This window comes from Taudactylus pleione, unplaced genomic scaffold (genome assembly GCF_031769625.1).
Source record: "Taudactylus pleione unplaced genomic scaffold, aTauple2 ptg000214l, whole genome shotgun sequence".
Classification (NCBI taxonomy): Eukaryota; Metazoa; Chordata; class Amphibia; order Anura; family Myobatrachidae; genus Taudactylus; species Taudactylus pleione.
In genome coordinates this window covers 5369851-5392939 of record NW_028284616.1, presented here as the reverse complement: position 1 = coordinate 5392939, position 23089 = coordinate 5369851, and positions in this window count along the sequence as shown.

Below are 23089 nucleotides of genomic sequence, written 5' to 3'. Positions count from 1 at the left end.
TATAACAGGGGGCATCACTACAGGGGGCATTACTACAGGGAGCACTGCTACAGGGGGCATTACTACATTGGGCATTGCTACAGGGGGCATTGCTACAGGGGGCCCTGCTACAGGGAGCACTTCTACAGGGGGCATTACTTCAGGGGGCATTACTACAGGGAGCACTGCTACAGGGGGCATTACTACAGGGGGCATTGCTACAGGGGGCACTGCTACAGGGAGCACTTCTACAGGGGACATTACTACAGGGGGCATCACTACAGGGGGCATCACTACTGGGGGCATTACTACAGGGGGCATTACTACAGGGGACACTGCTGAAAGGGGTATTACTACAGGGGGCATTACTACTGGGGGCATTACTACAGGGGGCACTGCTGAAAGGGGTATTACTACAGGGGGCATTACTACTGGGGGCATCGCTACTGGGGGCACTACTACAAGGGACACTACTACAGGGGGCACTGCTACAGGGGGCATTACTACAGGGGGGCACGACTTCTGGGGGCATTACTACTGGGTGCACTACTTCTGGGGGCACTACTTCTGGGGGAATTACTACTGGGGGTATTATTGCTGGGGCATTACTACAGGGGACATTACTATTGGGGGCACTCCTACTGGGGGCACTAATATCGGGAGCATTACTATTGGGGCACTACTACAGGACGAATTATTACTGGGGGCATTTCTACAGGGGGCATTACAACAGGGGGCATCACTACTGAGGCATTACTGCTGGGACACTACTACTGGGGGCACTAATACAGGGAGCATTCCTATTGGGGCCACTACTACTGGGGGCATTTCTACAGGTGGCATTATAACAGGGGGCACTGCATAAGGGGCATCACTCCTAGGGGCACAGCCGCTACTAGGGGCACTGCATAAGGGGCACCACTACTGGGGGCACTTCATAAGGGACACTACTACTACTGGGGGATTGCATAAGGGGCACTACTGCTGTGGGCATTGTATACTGTGGGCATTATGTGTATTAACGGCACTACTACTGTGGGCATTGTGTATAAGGGGCACTACTGTGGGCATTGTGTTAAAGGGGCACTGCTGTGTGTCATAACATGAATAAGGGACACTAGTATGTGGTGTAATGTGAATCAGGGGTACTATATGCGGTGTAATGTGGATAAGATTGCACGACTGGTGAGTGATATTTTATGTGGGTGCCTATATGTGTGTTTTTTGCTGTGGGTGTATATTGTGGTTTTTTTCGTGTGTGTGCCTGTGTTTTTTTTTTCATGTGGAATCCATGGGCCCCATTTCACCATGAGACATAACCCCTTTAGCACTTACTAAAGGGGTTATGTCCTCCTTTCAGTTTAAGCTTTGCTTATCGCTGTTTGTCAATGTACCGCTTACAAGCTATTCGGTCCCCATTGCGCATACCCCCATTACGTCCATATTTAAAAGGGGTCACCACATGTTTGTTGCCCAGGGGACCCCACAGACCTTAATCCGGCCCTGTTCATACACATTGAACAACCATCACTGCCTCTGGCCACGGATCCCACTGGCCGGCCTTTGCAGCAAGAGTACGGGTGGTCAGCTTACTGTCTGTAAACACAGCACGATGAGCAGATATATTTGCAGATGTATATGCCATTCGGCTGTGCTGCACAGCTGACTTGAATGACGTTGTTCACAGACATATTGTCTGTACACACTGGCCGACGTGTACATTATATATTGGCAATTCAATTGAATGGCCAATATGTCCGCCAGTGTGTACCTAGCTGATGGTTGGTACTTTATCTCTATCCACTTTATCTCTCTGCAAAGCTTCGTATATCTACTCCCAATGGAGATTAATAGATAGATTACAGTTCCTATGACAAACTACCAGGTGATGGCTATTGTACTCACTTGCTGTTTAAATCTCCCCCACCTTCAATGAAGAACAAAACAGAATTTTGCTGTAATATATGATCTGCAAAGCAAACTCTATATATGTCTAAGGAGTAAGCGTTTGCCACCTAGCAACTAGAGAATCTCCCTCCCTTTAATATTTAAGCCTTAAGGCAGCTCTTGAAATCACTTGATTAAGAGCCTGTTTTCCTTCCTTTTGTCGGGCCTTCCAAAGAATCAGAGGAAAGACACTGAGACTTCACTGAAGTAGAACAATCACAATTGAATCCTACCATCCCTTCAGTAATTGGAATGCATATTTACATCCTATAACTGCATTTTAATGCAGAATCTCTGTACACTATTATGTGGCCTGTTAACTCCTACAATCGTTCCAGTAGGATTTGTTACACAAAATCGTTTCCTCATTAGATTGTTTTCTTGTTCTATAAAAAGAACATTAGTTTCTAGTGACCTGCCTTTAATCTTTGGCACTTTGTTGCAGACAAGTCGATACATCATTGTTTAGTAGGTTACCGTTGGACGCAACACATATTACTTTGACCCCTCTGCTGCTGAGGGTTTTCTCACTCCTGTGAGGAGACATTTTTTGACATCAATATCACAGCTTTTAGTAGTGCCCAGACAAATGTTTTTTTTTCAGAAGACTAGTATATTCACAAAATACCATTGGTCTTCTTCTAGCTTGTCTAATAGAATGGAACCAAAATGGCCAAACAAAGTGTTTTTTTTTTAAACAAATTTTATTTTATTTTTGGAATAAACACCACGGATAAATAATTTGTGGTTTTTGCTTCAGCATTAATGCACCACTCCAAAATTGCAACTGTCAAATGTTTGCTGTCTCTATTTACCTGAAAACGATGAGAGGAATAATTTTGCAGCCCCACAAGGACTACCATTTTTTAAACTAGAAAACCTATCACATTAAATGAAGGGACCTCTATTTTAAATATTTGTAAACATTTCAATTATAAATTAATATAAATACATTTGTTAAACACTGTACAATTTCTCTCAGAATATGTCACATGTAAAGTAATTTTTAATTGTGAACTCTTACATTAAAAGTATGCTTCTTTGCATTTTGTTGTCTACTATGTTTTTATATTAGGCATATAACAGCAATTTTCATGTTTCTTTAGTAAATTCAGGTGAAATACTTTTTTCCTTTTACTAATCATAACAATTAGACAAAAGACATATACTGTATCTCACAGGATGTAGTTATGAGTATGGCCGTCGGTCTCCATCCCAACAGCATAATCCCGGCAAGGGATTTAACATAGGCGTCAAAATACCGATGCCTATATTAATCCCAACGCCGGAACGCCGATCGCCCTCTCTGCCGGGTAAGTATACACTTAGCCCGGGGATTGGGGTTAGGTTTAGGGACCCCCGGGGGGATTTAGGGTTAGACACCCCCCCGGGGAAGGTTAGGCTAGGGGAAGGGGGGGTTAGGCACTAGGGGTGGAGGTTAGGGTTAGGCACCCCCCGAGAGGGTTAGGTTTAGGGTGCAGGGAGGGAGGATTAGGTTTAGACACCCATGGGGGGGAGGTTAGGGTTAGGCACTAGGTGGGAGGTTAGGGTTAGGCACCCCTAAGGGAGGGTTAGGGTTAGAGGGGGGAGAGGGGAGGGTTAGCATACTTACCACTGAGCGTCAGGATCTTCAGCTGTAGGCCTGTCACTATCGGGCTCTTGAGCCGCCGGTATTTCAATCCCATTCCTATCTCACTAACTCATCTCATTAATTGAGGTATAATGCAACCTGCCCTTTTACCACTGTTTTCAGCGCGATGTAGTCATAATCCCGGCTGGCGGGATGCCTGCGCTTAGAATGCTGGTCCCGTAATCCCGACACGAGTCAGAATCCCGGCAGCGGCATCCCGGCCGCTGGCATGCCAGGGAGGGTTAGGGTTCGGATTAGGCACTAAGGGGAGGGGTAGGGTTTGGCACTCGGGGCGTTGTGTAGGAACTAGGTGGGGGAAGGTTAGGTTTAGGTTTAGGCATGGGGAGGATGGGTTAGGGGTAGGGTTAGGATACTTACCAACATGTGTCGGTATCCTAACCCTGTCGGAATGCCAGTGTCGGGATTCTGACTGCCGGGATCCCGAGTGCCGGCATCCCGTAAAAACCTCCTGGACAGTAGAGAACAAAGGAGTCACATGTAGCACACCATTACATGTTAATCTCTAATTAAATACAAGTTTACCATCTATTCCGCTATTAAGTATTATAAGTATTAACAAACAACTTTCTATTAGTTATAATTAACATAAACACAGACACATAGAATGAGAGCTTTTTACTACAAAGATAATTTCAAGATCATTTATACAGTACATACTGTGTATATTACAGTTTAATAATTACAATATTATTACAACATTACAAAGCTACTGTCAGAAGTTTGTTTCTACATTAAACCCTAGTAATGTCATACCCCATTCTGATACTAAGTTGACTCTGTGTTACTCCACTTTGGTGGGTGGATTCAGAAAAAAATGACAGGGGTAGCACCATGAACGTGGTAAGGGGGGATAGAGCATACCTCCTAACATCTGGGGGGCAGTAGGGACATTTGTGCGCATACCCAAAAAAGGGGCGTGGTCTTGCTAGAAGGGGGTGTTGCCTCTCATCACAACCACATTTACAGCACACGCCCATACCACCATCCCTCACAGCTCACTCACAGCCCCCACACAGCACATAATTCTCCCTTCACTGTCCCCACATAAGCACACACTAACCTCGTCACAGCACACCCTGAGCCCCTCACTGCCCACCTGAAAGCACTCACTGCCCCCCCCTCACACACACACACACACACACACACACACACACACACACACACACACACACACACACACACACAGGCCCCCTTGCCCGGGTGATACAGGAAGTTTGGCCAAATCTGAAAGGCGTGGCCAGACCAGCTTTAAAAAATCTGAAACTATTATATGCTCCACTGCAAAGTGGATAATTTATCCATCTCCACAGCTGTTCCGGGCCCCTCAGACAAGCCTGAGCCTGGTTAATTAGTAAATGCTCCCCCCAGCCGACCCACCCACCACCACCGGCGCTCCTGCTCACAGCCCACACTGCCCCTCTTCTGGCACTCACTGGTTCCCTCACAGCCCCCTCACAACACTTACTGACCCTCTAACAGCACTCACTGTCCCCCTCACAGCATATATTGCCCCCTTCTAGTACTCACTGATCCCCTCCCAGCACTCACTAATTACCCTCCCAGCTCACTCACTGACCCCACTCCTAGCTCAATCACTGCCCCCCCAAGCTCAATCACTGCCCCCCCTCCTGGCTCACTCAATGATTCCCCCTCACAGATCTTACTGCCCCCCTCCCGGCACACACTGACGAGCCCTTGGCTTGCCTCCCTGAATCTGCCATTGTTTAAAGGTTAGGGATACTCTAAGGTATGCGCATTGTATGGTATGGGCGGTGACTTAGTCACCCACATGTGCATCTTTGGAGCTCCCTCACCACCAAATGTGCTTACCAAGTGCTCTTCTAATAGTTATGGACCAGCTTTCTTGACACTGCATGCACCAATCTGGTTTGGCCAATTTGGTGCATGTGCAGCCCACATACAGCGGCAGACATTAGATGGATTCCTGGAAGAAATGACATTTACAGAAACTCATTTGAGAAAATCCTAATAAAAAAATAATAATATTAACAGAAAAATAACCTATTCTCATTAGTAGCCTGCATTTAATTTTTTTCTTAATATTGACATACAAAATGTATGCCATTGAATAAATTCTAGAAGTTTACACATTATTTTATTATCCAGTCATATAGATTGATCATTACCGTTCCTTTATCATGCACTGTGATAGGTCAATCAATAACGTACCCATAGATCCATAAGATGCATGCTAGGGAGAAGGAGCTTTAAGAAGGGTTATATTACAGCTAATTTATTCTTCCTGCCAGCTAATGAATTCTAAAAGATATCAGCTCAAGATTTATGTCTCAGGACTTGGAAATATGCTGATTTAGCAAACTAGACTTAGGTTGTGGGGAATTTAAACCTACAGAATAACACAGCAGCCAAGAAAATTCAAAAAGATGAACTAAGCAGTGAGCAGGTTAGATAAAAATATCATCAAATCACCAAGGACACCATGCAGTAAGGGTAGGCAGGAGAGGCAGAGCCTCCCATGTCATACTCCTGGGATTTGATATAAAAATTATTAGAATAATACAAATAAAATATTTATAACTTATAAACATATTCTTTGTTTATTGTAATCAATTTTATAGCTAAAATTCACCAACTTTGTGGAGCTCCCTGGGACTGCAGGGAGACGAGAGATGAGGCAGCAACAGCTCAGAGCTGCAGAGCTGGGGGCAGGGCCACACCATGGGCAGTATGATGCTGAGAAAGAGAGCTAATAGAAGCATGCCTCTGAGTATGGGGGGCATACTTTGAGCACTGGTTAGCACTGGTCATCTGACCAGGAAGTGCACTGCAGTGTTTAGAATAGAGATCGTAGCTCAGTCAGCAGAAGCAAGAGAAGACATAGTGATGCAGGTAGGAGAGTGTCATGTGAGCAGGAAGGCACTGCAGTGTTTAGAGATTGGAGCTCGGCAACAAGAGAAGACACAGTGATGCAGGTAGAAAAATCTCTGAAAACTGAAGCATAGTGTAGTGAGGGGAGAGTTACAGTGAGTAGGGGGTGAGACAGACTCCCAGCACTCAAACCCATCTCCATACTGTATGTGCCTCCCCAGCCATTGACCTCACCGCACGTCACTACAAATCATAACTTATTTCTCAACCACCATAAGAATGACAGCCACCGCAATATCAGACATTGCCTAATCCTCTACTCAGCGGACATGTACTTTACTGTATGACAATATGTATGACAATGACTAGCTCAGTTAAACTAATTATACATACTGTGTGCTCAGCCTACTGTAATTGAGGGGATGACTAAGATCATTGTATGGATTTTTTTTTTTTTACATAATATTTATTTGTAAAAATATATGGGGGTAAATGTAATAGTCTGGGAGATGCAGGCATCTGTGAGTTCCTGGCGAGTCTAGCTGATGTTTTAAAGGGGCAATTATTTAAAAGTCAACACCAGTTTTGCTTTTTAACTGATTGCCCCTTTAGAACATCGAGCAGACTCACTGGGAACTTGCAGATGGTTGCATCTCGCAGAAAATTATATTTATCCCATATAGTTCTATTAACCTAGAGTGCTTGTGACTTGGACTTTTCTTTGATTTGGAGCACTATACCCAAATCACATACCTAAATTACAGATCTTTCTCCACATTGCTACTGTATTTCCTTCCTCCTTCTAAAAATAAAATTTTAAAAAGTATTATGAGGCCTGATTCAGAATTGTACAAAACCCCATGTTGCGTACAACTCAGAAGTTTGAAGATTTGCGCATGTGCAGATCTCCTTCAGTGAGCTCACTCGCAGTGCCTGGACACCGCAGTCTGATTGACAGGCTGCGGCCATTTGGGAGCGGAGTGGGGGCGGCATCAGGCAGCATTCCAGAAAACAGTAGCATGCCGACCCTGTTTTTTGGGCGTGCTGTAGGCACTGGCTGCATCTCTGTATGCAACTTCACTGGCTTCAGCTACGTGAAAAAATACCGGCCATCCTGAGTAACCTGAACCTGAAGTCTTGGGACACAGCAGCGGATCACAGAAGACAGCAGAAGGTGTCTATACACACAAGACGCCTCCTGCGGCATTATCATAGTACAAAGTTGCAGCGGCTGTGCAATAGAGTGCAACTCTGAATCAGGCCTTGTGTTACTATATTTAGATTTTCAATTGTTGCTGTTGATGCGTGTAAGACACTGGAATTCCATTTCATATATGATCAGGGTGCCTTAATATACAGAAATTCTGAGTTAAGAACTTAGACATTGGGGTAAATCCAAACAGGAACGAGTTTATGAAAGCGAGATCGTTTCATGAAACTCTCCTACATCACACAAATGCAATGCATCCAAGAACTGCAAGTTTAAATTAGAGACGCCAGTTCATGGTACTCACAGTGGGGTTGTGCGACTTTTTCACAAAACCTGAACAGGGATAAGTACATAAAAAATTGGAGAAACCGCCCTGGACACCAGAAAAGTGAAAACTGAGCTAGCAGGACCATATAGAAGGCTGTTAGTGGCCATAAGGAAAGTTGGAGGTTCTTAAAAGTTGTCAAATGGCTGTTTTTTTCACTTTTTATTAATGATTGAAAAATTATAGGAAGCAAGTGTTTTCAGCATATTAAAGTCTTTCCAGCATTTTGGGATACAGAAAAAAGTAGAGTTATGGTGAAACTTACCTTCGTTAACTCTTTTTCTTCGAAGTACATAGGGTCCACAGGGAGACATTGGGGTGTAGGTGGGACCTGGAGGACCGGACACCAGCAGCTAAGCTTTTCAATTCCAGGATGCTCCAGTCCTTCCCCCTATACCCCGCTCACAGCCTTAGGGCAAACTCAGTTTTGTTAACAAGCCCAAGGCAGGAGCAGGATAGGAAAGAAGGAAGAGTGGTACACTTAAGAATCACACTCTACATAGAATACCTTGCATCAACGTATGAACATCCGGTATAGTAGCAATTCTGCGCTGAAACCAGATAGACAAAGCAAAGATATGCACTTTCAGAGATGCTAGGCAGAGACCTAGATCCAGTCCAGCCTGAAAAAAGGCAAGAATTCGAGAAACCTTAAAGACTTGTAGGTCATAGTTTCTTGGAGCACACCATTGGAAATACGAATGTCATGTTCTGTGGTAAATCCTGGCTGAGGCCGCTTTATGTGCTCTGAGCAGGGGCTGGACCACATAGCTGGAGACACCCTTAGCCGTTAGGAAGGATGTCCAAGCCATTAAAGACAGATGGGCTAGGTCTGAATGTAGACATGGACCCTGAGACAACAGGAAGTTGAAGAGGAGAACCTTTAAAGATTGGAGTACCAATGACGTCTGGGTCAAGCCAGAGCTATGAACAGGATTGTGCCTCCCTCCTGTCTGAACTTTTGAAGCACTCGAGGAAGTAGGGAAATTGGAGGGAAGAGATATGTCAAATGGAGGTTCCATTTCACCAACAATGCATCTATGAAGGCCGTGTCGGGGTCTTGTGTTCTGGCTCCATAAATTGGAAGTTTGTTGTTGTGTCTTGAGACCATGAGATCCACTTCCGGAAGACCCCATTTGTCCACTAGACTTCTGGATGTAGAGACCATTCTCCCGCATGCACATCGTGACAGTTGAGGAAATAAGCTTCCCAATTGAGAATCCCTGGGATGAACACTGCTGAGATGGCTGGGAGATTGCTTTCTGCCCATGTGAGAATGCGGGACACTTCTGTCATTGCTGACTGACTTCGAGTGCACCCTTGGTGATTGAGATAGGCAACCGGTGTGGCATTGTCGGACTGAATTTGTACTGGCCTGTTTTTCAGAATATTCTGAGCCAGAGTGAGAGCTCTGTAGATGGCTTGAAGTTCCAGGATATTGATTGGTAACACTGCCTCGAATGGGGAAAATCGGCCCTGGAAGGAGTGCTGGCCAGTTACTGCACCCCACCTGCAGAGGCTTGCGTCTGTGGTGAGGAGAGCCCAGTCCGGGATCCAAAAGGGATGACCCCTGTTCAAATGGGAAGTCTGTAGCCACCAGGTTGGGGACAGATGAACCTCTGGAGGTAGGCTCATTGTCTGGGATTTGAGCAGATGGGGTAGCCCGTTCCACTTGGAAAGGATCAGGTGTTTTAGGGGCCTGGAGTGAAACTGGGTATACTACACCATGTCGAAGGTGGACACCATTGATCCCAAGGCCTGCATTGCAGAGTGAATTGACACTTGGTGCTTGTGGAGCAGTTTGTGTAGTCTGTGCTGGATTGCTGAAATCTTGTCTGCTGTTAGGAAGATTCTGTGAACTCGAGAGTCCAGGAGGGCTCCCGGATTTTCCTACCGCAATCATGCGAACAGTTGAGGCTAAGAAACAACCAAGTGACGTGGTCGATGACGCTGCTTTGTTAATTATGCACTCCCTTAAAACACCCGTTTTGACCGTTTGGCACGCCAGTGTTCGGATCTCCACTCCCCGTTTTCAAGCACCTTCCCCTGTTACCACCCACAAACGCCTCATCCTGTCACTCAAATTAGCAGACACTCGCTATTTTGCGAACACATGATTTCTGACCGCACTGACTGGTTGGCGAATGCCCATTACGACCCATACGCATGCGCAGATGTGCGAACATCGCTCGGAGCGAACGAGCGGCCACTTACGAGCGGCTCTGAATCAGGCCCTCAGATCCTAACACACCTCCTCATACCTGTCCCACATCATTTACACCTCCTCATACCTGTCCTACATCATTTACACCTCCACATGGAGATCGGTATGTATTACCGCCAGCAGCGCATGCCCGGCAGGGATAAAGATCCCGACTGCTGCTAAAGGTAGGTACCGCTAATCTTTCACCCCCCCTAACCCTAACCCTCCCTTAGGGGTGCCTAACCCTAATCCACCCTCAAAGTGCCTAAACCTAACCCCCCTTCCCCACTGCCTAAACCTAAGTCTCCTTGGGTGGTGCCTAACCCTAACCCCCCCTTTCCCTAGCTTAAACCTAACCCTCCCAGGGGGGTGCCTAACCCTAAGTCCCCCCCCGGGAGCCCTAAACCTAACCCTTCCACCACCCGCGGCTCTCCGTGCCCGGCCTACATTCAATCAAGTATGCCGGGCGTCGGGCTCCCGGCGTAGGTAAAATGACAGGCATCAGAATTTCGACGCCTGTCATTTGTACCTTGCCATTATTAGACAGTCGGGAAGCCGGAGGTCAGGATTGCGTCTGTCAGCTTCCCGACTGCTTCCCTTCCGCATACCTGTCCCACATAATTTATCTCTCCACATACCTGTCCCACATCATTTACACCACCCCATACATTATTTAACCCATTATTCAGCTTTCACATGAAATTCACCTGACATCTGACATGTCTTTATTGGCTAAATCATGCTATTGTGTTTTTATTTAATGGGAGGGGTGCACCAGAAATTCTGCACTGTGTCTCCCGACGTTTTCACCTTCAAATAAAGGCGAGTTTGGAATTGAATTGTAATACGCAGTGCGAGTTTGCAGTGAGAATGGCCCTACTGGCACCTAATTGGACCCGATTGTTTCTCTCATGCACTCATCATCCAATGTACTTTTATATTATTCCAGAAATGACGTGTCCCAGGAATGGCATGGATGACTGTTCGAATAGACACTTGGAAATGTTCCCGTACAGACTGTGGTGAGACAGAACTTCTCTGACATAACGCCGGTGATACTGTAAGTCTTTAGAAAAAATTTATATGTCATCGATGATAGACTACCACGAATTTGTAGAGGACATCTCTAAAAATATCATTGACATATCCCTGAAAGACTGCTGGAGCATTAGATAAGCCACATGGCATCACCAAATATTCAAAATGGCCATCACGCATATTGAATGTGGTTTTCTATTCATCTCCAGGTTTAATGCGGATCAAGTTATAAGCCCCACGGAGATCCAACTAAGTGAAAATGCAGGCTCCACGAACTTCATCAAAAAGTTCGGAGATATGGGGTAATATATACCGGTTCTTAATGGTAATAGCATTGAGTCCTCTGTAATCTATGCAGGGTCTGAGCCCAACATCTTTTTCAACAAAGAAAAAACTGGCTCCTGCCAGAGAAGAAGTTGGTCTGATGAATCCCTTGGAGAGATTTTCCTTAATGGACTCCGACATGGCTGCCGTCTCTGGCACAGAACCCTGGGGGTAGATACAACCTCAAGGAGGCATCTTTCCTGGAATGAGGTCACAATCCGAAGAGCATTGGGGGGGGCAATTTATCCGCAAACTGCTCATTAAATTCATCAGCAAAGTCCAGGTATACTTCTGGTAAACAAGGATCAGGAGGAACTTCCAATTGATTGAAGACTGGAGAAGATTTTGCAGAAATTTGATGGGTATGTACAGGTACTACACGAGATAGACACTGGTGGAAACAGTTTTGACCCCAAGCGAGGACTTGCATGGTAGACCAGTTCAACGTAGGATTGTGTTTTTTTAGCCAGGGTAAACCAAGGACCAATTCATAAGAGGGTCTGGGAAGGACTAGGAATTCCAGCTTCTCTTGATGAAGGCAGCCAATCTGAAGAGACACTGAGTGTGTAATGAACGAAATTGGATTCCCCAAAATGACACTGTCATCCATTCCTGAGAAAGCTAGTTTGCTGGAAAGAGGATTGACCGGTATACCCAGAGAATATGCCAAGGACTCTGAAATAAAATTTCCAGCTGCTCCAGAATCAACTAAGGCCTTCAGTTCTTTTGTCTTCGCCACGTAGGAAAGAGACACTGTTAATAGACTATCCATTAAATGGGATGGCTTGATCAGTACCCCTAACTGGATGCTCCCAGAACCAGTTAGGGTCTTGTGTTACCCAAAAGGAGAGGACAATTCTTAAGGATGAGATCCGGGATGGCACAATAGAGGCAAAGCCTGTTTTGGAACCGACGGGTTCGTTCAGCAGTGGTTAGTCGAGATCTATTGACCTGCATAGTTTCTTCTCTACTGGTAGGGGGAGAAGAAGGATGAACATCCAGGGATGGTCGATCTTGGAAACGGTCCCCTCGACCCCTGCTGGCCAAACAGTCCCTGTGCCGTAGGTCAATTTTTATGCATAGCGAGACTACCTCAGCGAAGGACTCTGGGAAGTCCCGAGAGGCTAGTTCGTCTTTCATCTTTTCGGAAAGCCCATGAAGAAAATTTGCCTTAAGGGCTTCCTCATTCCACTTTAGTTAAGAGGAAATGGTTTGGAATTGAACCACGTACTGTCCTACAGTACGGGTTTCTTGACGGACTTGAAGGAGATCAGAAGAAACTAAGCGGTACAACCAGGCTCATCAAACATTCTTTTGAAGGTAGAAATGAAAGTGTCATAGTTGGATACTAGTGGATCCGCTCATTCCCACAGTCGGGAAACCCAGTCCAAAGCAGTTCCAGTCAACAGGGAAATAATGTACGCCACCTTCAACCTATGTGTAGGGAAGCTCTGCAGCAGACATTCAAATTGAATTTCGCACCTGTTGATGAACCCCCGGCATCATCGAGGGTTCCCATCAAAGCGTTCAGGAGATGCCAGCTGAAGACGAGACTTCGAGCCGCCAGAAATCAGAGGGCACAGATCGCCGAACAGTGCTGAGGGGGCAACTTTGGTTTCCCTCTTTGCAAATGATTTCAACTTTATTAACTGGTTCATTTGCTCCAAAATGAGGTTGAAGCACAACATTGGCATGTGATGTCGGCGGTCAGACCGCTAGAACACAGTCGAGGGCCAGACCTGCAGGAAGAAATCAGTTGTGCACATATGCAGAACTGATTTCCTATTTAAAATGCCAGGGGACAGAAGCTATACGTAATATGGAACCAGGCTCAGGTTCAGGAGATATAAGACTTACTTCTCTGAATCCTTTATTTCCTTCATACGAATTTAAACATTTTATTACATTGAGATTTTCTGACCAAGAAATCACTGAATGGACAACAATGTATTATAGTAACTCTGCTGCCAAAGTACTGCATGCAGAGTTATGATAGTGGAATCATTTTGGTGTGACAGAGGAACAGCATTCCCCATTTAGTTTTATGATAAGCTAACTGAGCGTATCTTTGCTTTAAATCGCCACTTTCTTCTTCACAAATTGAACAGCTGTCAAGAGCAAAATATCTGGCTGTGACACCCTAAAGAATATTAATGCAGGAGAAACTTTCATGTGACACCGCTATTAAAATATATGGTAAGACCTGGCCGCATTGCAATATGTATCGTAACTGACATACCTCGTTAAAGATGGCATCTAAGGATTGGATGTAAGTGCCACATGTCAGGTGACATCCTTCCCTGGGACCATTATCCAGACAGGTTCACGTTGCTACGACCAATCATGATATCGTCATAATAGAATAAAGAAATAATTCTAATTCATCACACACCGCTAATTAATTATTTTTTATTGGCAGATCATTTGTAGAGACATTTTCTTATATCTGTATAAAGAAAGTAAATAAATGATGTCTTTTCTAACAGTATGATTCAAAAGGATTCTAATATTTAACAGCTTTACTTAGTTTAGTATACATGTGCATATGGTGTTTTAGAGGCTTATGAAAATGATGTCTAACTAATAAATTAGTTGTACTCCTACCTAACCTAAAGCTGCATACACACGTAAAGATTTTCTGTCCAACCATTAAACTTTTTGATTGGTTGGAATGAAAATCTGGTAAAGTATGGGAGTAACTGATCAGCAATTTGATCCTAAATGTCAGAAAACAGATGAAACTGGTCGTTGAATGTTTGATCTAAACAATTTGTTCAAACAACAGTTTTTGTCCATTTTCCAGCGTTTGGGAGCAAATTGCTTATCATCAGTTACTCTCATACCTTACCAGGTTTTCATTTCAACCAATCAACTAGTTGGATGGTTGGACAGAAAATCTTTACGTGTGTATGCAGCTTTAGGCATCCTAAAAATAAAGTCATTATTAAAATATAACTTTAGATTTTTATAATGCATCATGCATCACGTCTTTTATCTTTGTAAACATCATTAGAACCAGTGACTTTGTTTAGCATCAAATGATAACAGAAACTGGCAGTGAATAAAAGAGCAGCGATACTGCTCGGGTAAAGGGGTGAATAAATGTCTAACAAACAAATTCCATTCATAATGGCAAATTAAGATCAAATTATTGAATGGAGCTGGAATGGCCAGATTAAATAACATCCAGATTTCAAGGTCACTTCCATTATTTTGTACTAAACCTAAGGACAATTGGAGTTCCCACAAATACACAGTGATTATGTAAAATGCATTTAATTAGAGACCATCTGTTAAAAAGAATGTACAAGATACATAATGTGACACAATTTAACACTATTTGTTGCTATTTAATTATATTTATTATATTGATGTAAACATATTATGCTCCCAAAATGCCAGGGCCACTACAGAGACTAAACGTGATTGCAGGGAAATTTGGAATTAGTCCCTATCCTCATCTCTGCAAGAATTCATATCACTGGCAGGATTTCCCAAGGTAAGTGACTATCGCTTCTGCCTTCACCATCTGTAGTACAAAGAGCAGCATCAAGCTCTCAGCTCCCAGTAGAGGAATTCACCTAATCCTTGGTGAATATTTAAAGCTCACTGGTAGTAGTGCTTTCTCAGTAGATATAGCTGTACTGGGGTTTTATAGTATTTTTATTTATTTTACATTTTCTCATATTTATTTGTAGATTATAACAAACAGTAGACATGAGAGAAAACAAAATACAAACCAAAATATGCAATAATTGAAAGGACCATATATTCTACAATTTAATACAATGTATACCTGTCAATAGATGGAAAGGACAGTTGGGAAACAGCTCCTAATTGTCAGTTCCATAGGGAAGAGCCAGGGATGATAGATGAGATGGGAAAGGGTACAGATGTTAAGCCATCAGTGACATCTAATGTACAGGGTCACACTTTACTCTGTGAATCTGACTGGAAAAGTACAAAAAGTGCTGAAAGCTGAGGGCTCATGTTCCATTTTATCCTTTAATGACCCAAAGTGGAAGAATTACAGAATTTTAGCCACATTCTGCAGACCAAATATTATTTAAGATAATGTAATTTAGTATGATCTTTCTGCCTGTTCTAGATAGTTGTGAATGGATGGGGGCAGATGGGACCTCCAACTTCTCAGAATCAAACTAGTGACAGTGTTAAATATGCATTATGTTATAATGTAGCAGGTATACCAAGCAGTCAGACTAATCTGCATCTTATATTTGTGCTGAAGAAATACATTGTATATACATAAAATTGGAAATGCAATGCAATTCTACCATACATAAATCTGAGTGCCTCCTTCCATATGACCATTCCCGCATAGTGGTGCAAAAGTACAGTGAACATACTGCAGAAAACAATGGCATAGATACTATAGCAATGACCAGGGCCATAAATAGGGTAGTGCGGCCTGTGCCATGGCACAGAGCACCATGGGACAAGGGGCGCTGTTCAGGCCTGGTAATTTTCTGTTTATTATCATTCTCACTTGTAGCTTCCTCTTATTTCATCCCCAGCATCTCCTGGCCACCCCTATCTCTTCCCTGGCCCTTCCCTATGAGGCCATTCCCCTTTTTTGGGTGCATTATGTCCCTATTTGAAAAATGAGGGGGGCGCCAATCCTCTTTCTGGCACAGGGCACCAAAAAGTCTAGTTACGACAATGACATATGAATTTGGAACTAATTTCAAAAGCTTTTGCATATTATGAGCAAAGTTGGATAAAGCATAAGATGGCCTCCATTGTTCTGTTGTAATGTAACAATCATTTCTGTTTATATAAGCCTGTACATCCATGGCCAAAAGTTTTGAGAATGACACAAATATTGGTTTTCACAAACTTTGCTGCTTCAGTGTTTTTAGACCTTTTAGTCAGATGTTACTATGGTATACTGAAGTAAAATTAAAAGCATTTCATAAGTGTCAAAGGCGTTTATTGACAATTACATTACGTTTATGCAAAGAGAATATTTGCAACGTTGACCCTTCTTTTTCAAGACATCTGCAATTCACCCTGGCATGCTGTCAGTCAACTTCTGGGCCTCATACTGACTGATGGCCGCCCATTCTTGCCTAATCAATGCTTGGAGTTTGTCAGAATTTGTGGGTTTTTGTTTGTCCACCCATCTCTTGAGAATTGGCCACAAGTTCTCAATGAGATTAAGGTCTGGGGAGTTTCCTGACCATGGACACAAAATTTCGATGTTTTGTTCCCCGAGCCACTTAGTTATCACTTTTGCCTTATGGCAAGGTGCTCCATCATCCTGGAAAATGCATTGTTCATCACCAAACTGTTCTTGGATGGTTGGGAGAATTTGCTCTTGGAGGATGTTTTGGTACCATTCTTTCTTCTTCAGGGTCCATAGGCTCCACAGGGAGACATTGGGGTGTAGGTGATAGGAACCAATCCGGGCACCATGCAGTTAAAGCTTTCAGCTCCCAGGATGCATTGGGTCCACTCTACCTATACCCCACCCCTGAGCCAGAGGCACCTCAGAGTTGTTGGTGCCCGGGCAGAGATCGGGTCACCATTTTGCAGCTTATTTCTTTATTTTATTTTATTTATTTTACTTTACAAAGAGCACACAGCAGCAGACTGTCCGTGGGATGTCTGCGCTGCCGCTCCGTCACCCCTCTGGTGCCGCAACACCAGTACTGATCTGGGGATCTAGGCGGGCGTTCCGGCGGTCAGCACTAGCCAGGGTCCCCAGAGGAGGACCCAGACTGCACTCGGACATCAGGGGACAGTTAAGGCGGGTCACCGCTCGTGGTGACCCGCGCGTAATGGCAGTTGACACCTCCAGTTTCAGGGGACAGACTGAAGGTGGAGGTGTGGACGCAGGCTAGGTGTGCAGGAAACCAGCATCCCAGGGGTTAATAACCGGCCAGGGGAGAGAGCTTCCCTGTTTAAGCGGCTCCTCCCCTCAGCTCAGTGCGCCTTTCCACTGCAGTCTGGCTTCCCTGAGCTGCTCTCCTCCTCTGGACATGGCCCCTCTGAGGTCTCCAGCGGCCATTTTCTATGTGCAATTGCAGTTCTCTCAGGACAGCGCGTGGTCCGGTCCCCCTGCAAACCTCTCCCCAGGGTTAGCGTACTCTCCCCGGGGTCTGCGTATGTAGCGCTATTTCCTACCAGACATTGCGTCTGTGTAGTTAAGTATAATGCTGCATCTTTCCTGTATTGTATGTGACTTGTGCTAGCGCTATCTGTGTCTTTTTTCTATCTGTCAGCTTATGGCTATACCCCTTCTCTCACTCTGCCCTAATACAGGTGTTGTTAGGGTGGTTCATACCTTACCTCATATATATATATATATATATATATATATACAATACAATATTTGTAAGGTCTGTCGCATACTGTTGTGTACTGCACTGTGCCCTATTAAGGCAACAGGTTCCTGCAGCTTACCTGAGCATAAGACGTGACCAGTATATTGCTCCCTGTTAGTATTTATACATACTCGTGGTTGCTTTGTACTCAGGGCCTGATTCAGACCAGCTCGCAAGTGCTATGCACTCGCAAGCGGGTCAATTGTGGCCCAGTGCGTATGCGCACGATGGAGTCGGCTCCGTCGAGCGCATGCGCGAGACTCGGATAGTGACGGGCCATCCGTCGCTCCGGGTCTCGTACCAAAGGGGGCGTGCTGTCGATGTTGAGTGACAGCACGCCCCCTTTGGTGGGTGGGCCGGGGGCATGGCTGCCCAGACGGAGGCGTTCCCATGGGAACGTTTACCGTCTGGGGCCGGCCCCACTGACATCACAAGTGATGTCAGTGGGAGTGCTTTCGGCTCTGTTAGAGCCGAAAGCACTCTGGGGCTTGCGACAATGAGACCCTACCACAAGGGTCTCGTCGCAAGCCCGATGGTCGTGATGGTCTTGACCATCGCGACCATCTTCCTGGCCGCTCGCTATAGCTATGGGTGGTCACCCACAGCTATGCGAGCGGCCAGGAGGCCGCTCTAAAAATACAGAAGGCCGGTCCTGATTCAGAGCGAGCGCTCTGTCAGAGCGTCCGGCTCTGAATCAGGCCCTCAGTACCATATTGTGCATCATTTTACCCTGCAGACATGTCTGACACGAGCAATGAACACATTCCTGTACCCATGCCGCAATCTTGCTGATTATGTACTGCAGTTTTCAGTGAGGAGGATGTGGTTTGAGATGGGGTATGTATGAGGTGTTATAACCTGCCACGTTCCTCGAACCCCCCGACATCAGTACAGGAGCCACCTTGGGTGACTTTTTCGCATATCCTGGACTCTACTGTGAACCGCCTGGCAGTCCCAGCTGTTTTTCCTCCTATGTGGATAACACAGCAGCTCGTCCGTCCCTCACAGGGTCTGCCACTCGTTATGCAGACCCCTCCTGTACCACAGCAGGCGGTGTTTCCCTCTATGGGATTACCACAGGGTGGACTTCCACCATTGTGGATGTTTTCTCTAACTCAACACAGAGTCTGGCAAAAACCTCTACGGCTCTTCAGACCATGTTGCAGAGTGAGAAGCCCGTTAGACCATTAAGCGTCCTGTGTTGTCATCTCAATCCACACAGCTGTCAGAATCTGAGATGTCATTTGATGATGGAGAGGTGGCTGATGCCTCTAACCCCGACTCCCCTCGGCAAGAGGCGGAGCCTAAGTCAAGGATTAATATTCCTGCCTTGGTGACTGCTGTCAGATCCGGATTGGTTATAGAGGATATAAACACCCTCTGTTTAAACAGATAAAGGCGTATTCGGCAGTATTCCCTCTATCAGATCAGCTGGTGGATCACATGACTGAGGCCCGGTGTTACGATCCAGGTTTCGCCGCATGGAGGTTTGCGGTCCTTACTGGTGAGGGCACTGTGGCGCGGTCCTTCTGGTGGGGGAGCTGGCGGGTGTAGATTGGCAATGCATGTGCGCAGAGGTCTGTCAGCGTTGAGCCATCCTGACAGAGGTAAGACTAGTGGCGTCTCCACGTCACGGCTGTCTGGGCACCACCAAGTTGTCTTTGGCCATGTGACATAGCAGGCCAATCGTCTGTGGGTCACCTGCTCTCTCTGGCCTATCACGTTCTATTGCTGGGTACTTAAGGGTGTTTGGAGCGCCCTGTAGTTGCCAGTGCAACGTGTTTCATAGCGTCAGCTGTGAGAGAGAGTTCCTGCACTCCTGAACCTGAGACCTGTGCTTGCCCTAGCTCCTTGTCTGCCTTCGGCTCCCTGCAGCCTGCACCACTCTGCCTTGCACTCTGCTGGAGATCGCCCTGCACCTTCCACCAGACCCACTCCTGCCTGAACCTGTATCCGCAGTTAACCCATTCCTGTTAAGCCATCATCACAGCATTACCTGATTCTCCTTTCAGCCATCATCACAGCAATACAGGATTTTCCCTTCAGCTATCATCACAGCATTTCCGGATTCTCCTTTCAGTCATCATCATAGCATTTCCGGATATCCCTCTCAGCCATTACTCTGCATACCCGGATATCCATTTCACCTTTACAGTTTATCTGTATTCACCTTATTCATCTCTGTCACCGTGCTGACATTTGTTTATTTCCACTCACTACAGTTTCCTCCTGCTATATTTATTAGTTTGTTATTACTGGACTTTAGTTTATCTTATTGTTCATGTCTACCAACATTCACATTAAACAACCTACTTTTCAGTTTAAACCTCCTCCGGTGTTTACTCCTGTTGCCATCCCAGGTCCACAACAAACACAGACTCTAACACTTTGCACTGGCCAAATGGATTTGGCCACTGGACAGGAGTCCAGAATAGATTTAATTCACAGCATGGCTTCTCGTCTGGAAGGATTGGAAACCATGCAACAACAAATAGCACAGTATGTGCAAGAAATGGCACTCCGTCAGGATACCTTACAAATGCACTAACTACTCCAAGTATGCCTGCAGTTACTCCTGTCTCCACTTCTGTGGTATCTCCCTCTGGAGTTCCTCCTCGTTTGTATTTACCTACATCTGGAAAGTTTGATGGCAATCCTAAACTGTGTCGTGGATTCCTCAACCAGTATGATGTACATTTTACTTTACAACCCTCCAATTTCCCTACTCCTAAAACCAAAGTGGCCTATATTGTGTCTTTATTGTCCGGCTCAGCCTTAGATTGGGTTTCTCTGCTTTGGGAGCGATCAGATCCGCTACTGAATAATTAGCAATTACCCAGAATTTTTAACATCTTTCAGGAGGATTTTTGATGAGCCCAGAAGAACCACTTCAGCTTCTTCCAGTATTATGAATCTAAAACAAGGTATCCGTCCTGTCAGTCAGTACGTCATTCAGTTCCAGACGATGGCATCAGAGCTCAGATGGAACAAAGAAGCCCTAACATCGGTCTTCTGGCACAGACTATCAGATCGTATAAAGGATGATCTAGCCACTCGTGATTTACCCTCTAGCCTTAATAATCTCATTTCTCTCTGCAGCAAAGTGGATATATGCTTTAGAGAGCGCCAAGCTGAGAAGCACAGATTGTTGACATGTTGGGCAAATCCAAATCTGCATTTCTGTCCTCAGCATCTGCTCTTGCAAAGTCTCGAAGCTCCTCCTTTCGGTCCTTTCGTACCCAAAGAAAATCCAAAGGGCAGTCCTTCCCTAGGCAGTCCGCTGCCAAGAAGACTGCCAAGCCTAAAAAACAGGCCTGGAGCACATGACGCCCGGCCTCCAAACCGGATGATAAACCCGCAGCCTGACGGGGCAGGTCTCCCTCTGGGGGACCCCAGAGTGGGAGGCTGACTTCTTCAGTTCACCCAGTGCTTGTGTCAAACCACCAAGGATGCTTGGGTAAGAGAAGTGGTCTCTGAGGGGTACGCCCTCTCATGCTTTCGAAGGCCTCCCAACCAATTTTTCTGCACAGGACCGCCTTCTGCAAGACCAAGGCCTTGCAGATCAAGAAAGACATACAGTCCTTGCTGCAGGCAGGGGTAATAGTAACAGTTCTGCCATCTCAACGAGGGACTGGATATTATTCTACTCTCTTTCTGGTTCAGAAACCGAATGGGTCTCATCGGCCTATCCTCAACCTCAAATCTCTGAACAAGTTCCTCAGGGTTCCCAGGTTCAGGATGGAAACTTTACGATCCATCATACTGGCTATGGAACCTAGGGATTACAGAGTATCACTGGACATTCAGGATGCATACCTACATGTTCCCATAATGCTTTCTCACCAGCGTTATCTATGGTTTGCTATACTGCAAGGACACTTCAAGTTTCGGGCACTGCCCTTTGGCCTATCCACGGATCCAAGGGTATTTACCAAAATTATTGCTGTCATGGCAGCCCACCTGTGGAGTCAGGGTATCCAGCTCCTACCATATCTGGACAACCTCCTCTTGTTGGCAAGTTCTCCAGAAGTACTTCACTACCACCTGCAACTGACAGTTGCTTGTCTACAAGCACACGGGTGGTTAATCAATTGGAAAAAGTCCTCCCTAATTCCCTCACAGAGGATGGTTCATTTGGGAGCCTTTCTGGACTTTTACCAGCAGAGAATCTATCTAACTCCAGAAAAGATCTCCACGCTGCAGCTGCGAGTATGCAGATGTCTCCGCAGTCGCTGGGTGTCCATCCACTCGGCGATGCAGGTTCTGGGATCCATAGTTTCCACATTTGACATGGTGGAATATGCTCAGTTCCATTCCAGGCCCCTGCAGGGGCTGATCCTCTCCAGGGGGAACAGATTACCCCACCAGATCAGAGCTCAGACGATAGTACTCTCTCTGGAGGTGCATCTGTCCCTCTCTTGGTGGCTACAGACATCTCATCTAACCAAGGATTGCCCCTTTTGGATTCTGGACTGGATACTCCTAACAATTCACACCAGTCTCTGGTGATGGGGCGCAGTGACTGGTCCACACTCCTTTCAGGGCCGGTGGACAACGGTAGAGGCATCCCTGCCCATCAACATATTGGAACTTCGGGCTGTGTACAGGGCCCTCATGATGGCAAAGCACATTCTTCAGGGAAAGCCTGTGCAGGTTAAGTCCGACAATGCCACCACAGTGGCTTACATCAACCAACAAGGAGACACTCGAAGTCGGGCAGCAATGTCGGAAGTGTCACGCATTTTGATGTGGGCAGAATCTCATCTACCTGCTATATCGGCAGTGTTCATTCCGAGAGTTCTCAATTGGGAAGCGGACTTCCTCAGCCGTCACGACATGAATCCAGAGGAATGGTCTCTTCACCAAGAGGTGTTCCAACTCCTAGTGGACAAATGGGGTCTCCCAGAGGTGGATCTCATGGCCTCCCAACACAATCACAAGTTACAGATACAGGTCCAGAACAAATACAGGTACAGGTCCAGAACAAGAGATGCCGAAGCAAGCCTGGTGGATACTCTGTCAGTAAAATTGACCTTCCGGTGTTACATGTGCCGCTGTGGCTTTCTGCCTGAATGGCTCTCAGTGGTTATCCTAACTACCTGGACTCTGGCTGCTACATGCAGTTACTCACCTGTTAGTAGTCTCGTTACCTGACCTCAGCCTGAGTGACCAATCACAGGAGACCTCTCCCTTCATTAAGGATTCAAGTCTGTTC